This window comes from Crocodylus siamensis, chromosome 12 (assembly GCF_052110815.1).
Source record: "Crocodylus siamensis isolate JL-2025a chromosome 12, ASM5211081v1, whole genome shotgun sequence".
NCBI lineage: Eukaryota > Metazoa > Chordata > Crocodylia > Crocodylidae > Crocodylus > Crocodylus siamensis.
In genome coordinates, this window is record NC_143406.1 from 27,078,479 (window position 1) to 27,087,774 (window position 9,296).

Below are 9,296 nucleotides of genomic sequence, written 5' to 3' on the forward strand. Positions count from 1 at the left end.
TCTCTTCTACAACCTGAACAAGTTCTTTTCCAATTGGCAACGGAATTAGAACAAATCTATTAACATTAATTTGTTCATCTCAGTGTCCTTTCAATCCTTTAGGAGAGCTAGGAGATTCCTGAAGCCTTATAATTTTATGAGTAAACTCAAGTTTAACATGTTGAAAAAACTGTCCTTGAAGGAATTTTCTGAGGAAACAACTCTAGGAACAGATTTGTGGAAGTCCTTCTCTCCCTTCCAAGTGGCCACCTTGCTTTTTCAGCTTTGCCTGCATTATGAAAATGAACTGTAACTGAGAGATCTGTGGTAGGGCAGCTGAACATAGCATAGCTAGACAGGTAAGCATGGACAACCCTGCATTCCATATTGTTTCAGCCACTTGCGATAAAATCTGAGAAATTCCTAGCCCTGAAATACTGACATGCTACTGAACATGGTTTTTTATTAGTGCAATTTGTTCTACAAAGGAGTTGAAGTGCCTCTGATGCTGAAAGTATTCTACTGTCAGTGGGTCAGATAAATAAGGCCTTTGACATCATTCTGCTGTTCAGTGTATCATAAAGCCCAGCTAAATTAGATTGCTGGCCAGTTTGTGATGCTACTTATATGCACAAGTTTCCTTTCATTTGTCTGTATCTAATATGATTCATCAGACAGTAGTTCACATCAGCACCCTGAATAAATGTAGTACTTGATAAGGAACTTGTTTTTCCCTGCAGTGTTGTTATTTGTTGAATTAGGTAAATAGGAAGCAAGTTGTACATTAAAATTCTTACATACCGTAGCAGGTATCTCATGCTGGGGCCCATCAGCTGAGAGGCAAGAAGAATGTTATGGAACAAAAGATTGCAAGGAGATTATTTTGGTACTGGGTGGATTATCTTGGGTACTTGCTTAAATTCAAAGGATAGCATCAAAGATTTTTGATAGGGCTGTCAGTTAATCACAGTTAACATATGCAATTAACACAAAACAAGTTGACGTGTTAATTTTTGTAATGAGTGTTCATTGCACACATCCATTTTGACCAGAGGTGGGCAGAATACAGCCTGTCTGTAACACGCCCTCTGGACACAGCCCAGTGGAGCAAACCAACAAGAACACATGCGAACAACCCTGACCCCAGCCCACCCCACACCTGCTCCAGACTCACCTGCCCACACTGAGCAGTGGCAAACAGCGTTGGCAGCTGGATAGAAGCTGCTGCTTGGCAAGAGGGAAAATTAGCCCCTTCCCCTCACTGTTGCTGGGCCCTTTTTGCTGCAGTCATCTGGAGCCCACACCCAGGCTGCCCTGCAGCTCCTCTCTGCCAGTGTCACTGTTCCCTCCGAGCTGCCCAGCAGGGTAGTGGTGGCAGTGCAGAGAAGCCACAGAGCAGCCCAGGTGTGGGCTCCAGGCGACTGCAGCAGGAAGGGCCTGGCAGCAGCAAGAAGGGCCTAGTCTGCTCCAGCCAACACAAGACTGGAGCGGGCAGAGAGCAAGCCATGGTTGGGGCTGGGCTGTGTGCTGTTGGTGCTGGCGTGGAAGGAGCTACAGGGTGCTCAGGCTCTAGGCTGTTGGGTGGGGGGTGCTGACTTATTTAACTGCCATCAAAATTGTGATTGATTACATCTTTTTTTTTAATCTCACAATTAATTGTGACTAATTTTTTTAAATCATTTGTCAGCCCTAATTTTCAAGTTTTAATGTAGCTGTTTGAAGAACATGAACGTGAAACCTGACTAAAGCCCGGGTGAAGTCAGGGGAAAGGGCTCATATGTAATTATTGGAGAGGACAGCATGGGAGATTCATGGTCAGAACAGAACTTGGCTTCCGGACTCCTACAATCGATTCTGGATTGCTCTGGAATAGTGTGACCCTTAAAGGAACATTGTCAGATTTAAAGTAATACTTAAAAAACAATAACGGATTGCCTTGCCCTGGCAATGTAGACCCTTATAGACATAAGCAGGGATCTGGGTTTTCTGTTTTCCATGGGAAAACGGGGTAAACTGCAGACTTCTCATTTTGCCAGAGAAACCTGTGGATTTTAGAGTTTTGCTGGGAGCCCTCTGCAGGCGGGCAGAAGTCCAGCTTGCTGGAGACTGGGAAGAAGCGGGAGGAGGGCAGTCAGGCAGGGGGCGCAGTGTGCATGGCCCCAGGCAGCCTGGAGAGCAGCTCCAGCAGGTAAGTTGGTGGGGGGTGGGATTGAGGCCCCCCATAGGGAGGGAGGGAAGAGTTGAGCAGGGCTGGGACTGTTGCTCAACCGGGCAGTGGCTGGGGCTTGGAGCCACCACAGTGTGCGGCTGCAGGGCCCCTGCGGGAAGTAGGAGGGGGTGACCCATCCAGAACGGGGTGGAGGGGTAGGGCCGGTTCCCCACTGTTGTGCACGCTCCCAGGAGGGACCTGCACCCCCCAGAGCTCTGCACTGGGCAGGAGCTGTGTGCTGCCCACTTCAGGCTTGTGCTCTCCACCCTGCTGCCCTCCCCCAGGGCCTCCACAGCCCAGCATGTTCAACCCAGCACTGCAGGGAACAGTGGGCAGCGCAGAAAGCTGCTTGTTGCGGGGAGCTCTGCACTGCCTGTGTCCCCTGCACGCAACCCCATGTTCCTGCCCCTGCTGCAGCCACAAAGGAAGGGAATGCCTAGCTAGGGCAGTGCAAAGCTCTCAGCAGCAGGCTGCTTCTTGTGTGGCCCTGCTGTTCCCTGCAGCGCCAGTTGCACACACCCGGCTGGGGGACCATTGGGAGGGCAGCAGTGTGGGAGTCCGCATTAGGCAGCGTGGGGCCCCTGCCCTGCACACAGGTGGCAGGTCCCCCTGCCTGCTGGGAGTGTAGCCACAGCAGAGAGCAGCCCCTCACCTCTCCCCCAGGCTGCAGCAGGGGGGAGCTGGGCTCCACTCTACAGCAGCTGCTGCCTCCTGCCAGAGGCAGGCGGCTGCAGACCTGGGTCCATGGCCTCGTACCCGTGGCAGCTGGGCACCCCCCTCCAGCAGGGCTGGGGGAGCGGGAGCTGTGGGTGGGGGGCAAGGGGCACCAGCAGGGTTGGGGGGCTGTGGTGGAGAGTGAAGGGCACCAACAGGGCCAAGGAGGGTGTGGGGGGCTTTTCATTTTAATCACAGATTTTGGGGTGTTTATCAGAGAATTTGTGAATTTTTTTATCAGGGAAAACCAGGATCTCTGAACATAAGTTTCAAACGTGGCATTTTTTCTTTCTCTGAAATTAAGATTCCAAATCAGAGATGGACCTAGATACTTAATGAAAAACATTCTTGAATAATATAATACAAATAAATGTTACAATAATAACAGTTTCCTTATGAGAGGATTCTTATAGAGTGCTTCAAGATTCTGGTCTGGGATATTCTGGAAAATGGTAGTAATGCTGTCAAGACAAAAGTTGTAAAGGGAAAAATAATTTGTCCCTATTCTAGTATAATGAGCTGAGAAAATTGAGGTATTTTAAAGCAGATTATTATATTACTTAGAGAAATGAACTAGCTAAGAAAACACAAGCTAGATGAAAGGATTGTAAGGTGGATATGGAACTGGTTGGATCACTCTACTGAATGAGTAGTCATCAACGGCTAAATGTCTAGTTGGCCAGTTACCAAGTGGCATTCTTCAGGGGTCTGTCCTGAATTCAGTATTGTTTAATATCTTTGCTAATGATTTGGATGATGAGATAGAGTGCACACTTAGCAAATTTACAGGTGACGCCAAGTTGGGTGGAGTTGTGGACTCTTTGGAAGGTAGGGCTAGGGTTCAGAATGACCTGGATAAACTACAAAATGGCACAAAATAAATTAGATGAAATTCAACAAGGACAAATACAAGTCTTGCACTTGGGACAGAACAACTGCACACAGAAATACAGACTGAGGAATGACTGGCTAGGCTGCAGTACTGCAGAAAAGGATCTGAGTGTAGACCATAAACAGAACATGAGCCAATAGTGTGCTCTTATTGCAAAGAAAGTCAATAGCATACTGCATTATATTAATATGAGCATTTGCAAATCAGGGTAAGTGATCCTTTTGGCACTCATTAGGCACCAGGAATACTGCATCCAGTTTTGGGCTTCAAGAAAGATGTGTACAGATTAGAAAGAGTCTAGTGGAGAACAACAAAAATGATTAGAGGTCTGGAAAACATGACTTAAGAGGAAAGGCTGAAAGCACTAGAATTATTTAGTCTAGAAAAGATTAAGAGATGATAAGATAATAGTCTTCAAATACCTGAAGGGTGGTTATAAAAAGGATGAAGACTGTTTCTGTGACTGTAGGGGAGAGGACTAGAAGCAATGGTCTCAAATTAGAGAGGGAAATTTAGGATGGCTATTAGGAAGAACTTCCACACTGAGGCTGGTTCAAGATTGGAATGGACTACTCAAATTGCTTGTGGAATCTCCATCCTTGGAAATTTTCAAATCAGGTCAGACAGACTAGAATAGGTTAGACAGGGATTATTCTGCTATGAGCAGGGGGCTGAACTCTAGGTGACTTCCTGAGATCTCTTCCAAATACACTTTTCTATGATTTTAAGAATAAAGACCTCTTTTACTAGATGCTGTATAATATATAATGAAGACGGTTCTGCCACAGAACATTTACAATGTAAGTATGTCAGGAGACAACATATAGATATAACAAAATGGAGGCAAGACAGATGACTAAAATGAGTACAATAAGCAGTGGTCAACACATGATGGATTTACTTCTACTGTAACAATTTCCTCTGTTCCCATCTTTTTTCCCCTTACTATCCAGCTAAACGTATTGCAGTTCATTATTGTTTGATGCATCTGCTTTTCCATGAACTACCTAAAATATAATAAAAGTTAACCAGACAGGAAAAAAATAAATCTACAGAAACAAGCAGAGTTAGGAAAATTCTTCCAAGGTTTCATTGTGAATTTGCTGCACTATATTGCACTGAGACTCCTCAGCAATCAATATTGCCAAACCCCTTAGCAGTCTTTATATGGAACATTACTCATTTGTTTCCAGGTATGCTTAGCGTAATTAAAACTCACACAGAGTAAGTCCATGGAGACACTCTGCAAATGTAAAAGCTGTCAAGAAAAAGAATTGTGATGTTCTTTTGCTAATTCTGACATCAGCCAAATTGAGGGGAGAGCCAGGAATACCCAAACTGTGATGCAGCAGCGCTGATTGCCTTCTTCCTTATGCCCCATCACAATCCTTAAGGTCAGCCAAGAGCAGCCTCCTGCAAGTATCACAAACATGCTGAATCCACTTGGCGAAAACGTGCATGGGAGGTCATCTTCAGCAGTTGCCCCTCAGCTCTGGAACTCCATTCTTCTCAAGGTGTGGCAGAGCTGGAACCATTTTCTGGAAATGCTGTACAATCTTTCTACTTGGGCAGGCACTTAGCAAACAAAGCTAGGATGAGATGTTGTATAAGGAGCTCTTTTGTGCTGATATTTTAGTTCCCATTCAAGTTGTAGTTTATTTTTCTGCTATATAAGCACTGGATCTTCTCATACGCTATACAGCCCAAATAAGACACGCATCTTTTTGGAAAGGCAGAATGAAGAAGAAAAAAAATATTTTTCCAGGGTTTTTTTCCATACAGCAGGGATGTACCTAATATTTCAGCTGGCTCGCCCTCCTTTTCCAACAGGCTTAACCCTTTCACAGCTGAACTGTTAGCAGCTCTTAGCTGCTCAGCCAAAAGCTGAAACTGTAGCTGCTGCTGAAGACTGGATTCCATGGACAGCTCTAGGATTTTAAAAGAGCCAAGACCAGTCTGTGGGTCTGTGAAACAGTGGAAGAGAAACCAGGGGTAGCTAACAGAAAGCAAAATTGCTAACCCATGAGTTAGTGCAGTGGTTCTCAAACTTTTTTGTACCAGGATCCATTTGTAAATGTTGATGGCCAGTCCTGACCTAGTAAATAGTTTAAATAGAAAACAGCCTCCTGGCCTTGCCAGTGCCCTCAGTCCCATCCTCCAGACCTGCTGGTGCCCCTCTCTCCTGACCTGCTGTTCCTAGGCCTCAGCCCCTCAGTGTGTAAGGCAGGGGATGGATGTGTGGGGTGAGGTATGGGGGGGTACGTGCCAGCCCCCAATTTTTGTGCCAACATTGAGCATGGGGCTGCAGCCTGGCCAGACCTGCATATTCAGGAGCCACCTCCACAGCCCAGCAGGTGGAACCCAGTGTGGGATGGCAGAGCTAGGTTGTGGGACTTGTTGCTACCATCACTGCTGCTGCTGCTGCTGGCAGGACCCCATGCCAGCCTTGCTGCCAGCAGTGCAAAGAGTAACAGATGTGGGGGAGGGTAGAGGCCATGCTGCCCTCAACTCCTCCTGCCACCAGCCACTCATGCACTGGGCCACAGCTTTACCCTACTGCCATAGCCTGGCTGCTGCCACCACTCCACTAAGGCTCCCGTGCTAACTGCTACCCCACCTCCCCTCTGGGGTGCAGCTGTGGCCTGAGGCAAGTGGCAGTGGCAGCTGGGCCATGGTGGTGGGGTAGAGCTGTAGCCTGACATGAGATGCTGGTAGTGGGAGGAAGTGAAGGCAGCATAATCCTCCTGTCTGTTCGCCTGCTACTCCTCACACTGTTCACTCCTCAGTGGAGTCTTACTGCCCTGCTTTGCCCTTATGCAGTGGGTCCTGCCTGTGCCAAGGCAGCCAGGCTGCAGCCCCATACCCACTGTGGGTGCACAGACCTGAGGGGAACATACCCCCCAAACATCATTACCTGTGCCCCCTTGCCCACTGTATAGACTTCTCTGCAGGGAGCTGCAGGAGCTGCTCTCATGCTGCCTGGCTGTCACATGCATCTGAGGGATATAGCTTATAGCCCTGTTGGTTTAAGAAGCAGACAAAACTCTTGTGATATATTTTATTAAACCAACTAAATAGCAAAAAAACATTTTTTTCTTTCATAGATTGTTAGTGGCTGGAAGGGACCTTGTAGATCATCGGGTCCAGTCCCCCCCCTGCTCTAGGCAGGAAGACAATGGGTTAGGTGACCCCAGCAAGGTAACTGTCCAGTCACCTCTTGAAAATCTCCAGGGTAGGTGACTGCACCACCTCTGGAGGGAATTTATTCCACAGTCTGGACACCCTGACTGTGAAGTTTTTCCTGGTATTAAACCTGAAGCGGCCTTCCAGGATTTTGTATCCACTGGTCCTGGTCTTCCCTGGGGGTGCCCTAGTGAACAGTTGTTCACTGAGGTCCTGATGCACTCCTCTGATGTAGCAGTAAGCCACTATCAAGTCCCTTCTCAATCTTCTCTTCTTTAGGCTAAAGAGGCCCATGTCCCCCAGCCTTTCCTTGTATGGCTTGCTGTGTCATACGGGTGTCTCTTTTCTGGACCCTCTCAAGTTTTTCCATGTCCTTATTGAAGTGCGGTGCTCAGAACTGGATGCAATATTCCAACTGTCTCACCAGTGCTGAGTACAGCAGGAGTATCACTTCCTTATTTTTATACAAAATGCATTGGTTGATGCACGCTGTTTGCCCTGCTGACCACTGCCTTGCCTGACGGCTTGTATTCATGCAACGGTCAATCATTACCTCTAGGTCCCTTTCAGCCGTGGTGCAGGTCAGGCCGTTACCTTCGAGCCTGTATGTATGTTGAGGGTTATCTGCCTCCAGATGGAGCACCTTACACTTAGAAGTGTTAAACTTCATCTGGTTCTGGTCTGCCTAACTCTTGATCTTGTCCAGGTTCACCTGTATCTGCAGCCTATCTTTGGACATGACCACACTGCCCTATAACTTGGTGTCATCCACAAACTTGGCCAGCGAGCTTTTCACTCCCCCATCCAAATCATTGATAAAGATGTTGAAAAGCACTGGACCAAGCATGGACCCCTGAGGGACATCACTGGCCACTTCACGCCAGGATGACACAGATCCATTAATGAGAACTCTCTGGGTCCTACCCTGTAGCCTGTTTCCCACCCACTGAACCACTGAGCAGCTGAGCCCACAATCTTTCAGTCTTCCCACAAGGATATTGTGGGATACTAGATCAAAAGCCTTTTGGAAGTCCAGGTATATAATGTCAACCTCCTCTCCCTTGTCCAGGTGGCGAGAGACCTGGCCATAGAAGATGAGATTGGTTAGACAAGACCTACCCGCAACAAGTCCATGCTGACTGTCATTCAGAATCTTACCTTCTGCAAGTGTATCACACATAGATTCTTTAATGTGCTTTTCCAGGATTTTCCCTGGGATGGAGATTAAGCTAATTGCCCTATAGTTGCCCAGGTCCTCCCTCTTCCCCTTCTTCAAGATGGGCACAATGTAGGCCCTGTTCCAATCCTCTGGGATCTCCCCTGTGCACCAGGAACTCTGAAAGAGCTTTGCCAGGGGCTCCGCGATGACCTCAGCCAGCTCCTTCAGCACTCTCAGATGAAGCTCATCCAGTCCTGCTGACTTATAAATGTCTAGCTTTTCTAGGTGGTATTGCACCTGCTCAGCATCCACAGTGGGGAGGCTGTCAATCCAGCATGCCCCCTATGAGCCTTACCTCACTTATGTTTTCCCTTGGTCTGGTGAAATACCGAAGCAAAGTGGGTATTCAGTTATTTTTTCCTAAACCTGAGTTACCAGGTGCCCCAAGGTGTTAAACAGGGGTCCCGCACTTCCATTTGTTTTTCTTCTACTGCCTACATAGCTAAAGAAGGACTTCTTACTGTCCTTGACTCCCGTGGCCAACCTAAAGCTTCTTCACAAGCTTTCAGGTCCAAGCACCCTTCTTCAGGCAGAGGAGGATTCAAGGATTGCAGTTGTTCTCCTAGCTAGGAACAAAACTTCATCTTCCACAGGGGCAGGGGGTTGTGGTTGTGCACATGCATGTGTCACTCGCACCTGACCGCCCTCCTCCCGCGGCCACAGCCCCTTGCAGGGCGACCTCTGCGGCCTGCCTGCGAGAGGAAACCCGCCCGTCCCCCTTTCTCTCCTTTAAAGGAGAATCCATTTGAAGTTTGTTCGAGGCCCTTTCATTCAGATATATTCTTCCCACCCACTTTCGGGTCATGACCGCGGGCTGAGAAGCGCTGCTTGAGCCGGGCGAGAGCCCACGAGAAGGGAAACGGCTGCAGTGCAGAGGAAGCGCGTGGCCTCCGCCCCACCCGCACAGCCAGGCAGGCGCCGCCGGCAGGATCCAGCCGCGGTGCTGAGGGGCGCGCTCAGCCTTGGAAAGCAAAACGCTGCGGTAAATGAGCGTCCCCCACACAAGAAAATGCGGTACCCAGCAGCCCGCAGGACGGAGGCGGCTTCGGCCGGCGACCCCGCCCGCCCGCTACACAGTGCGCATGCGCAACCCAGCTCCT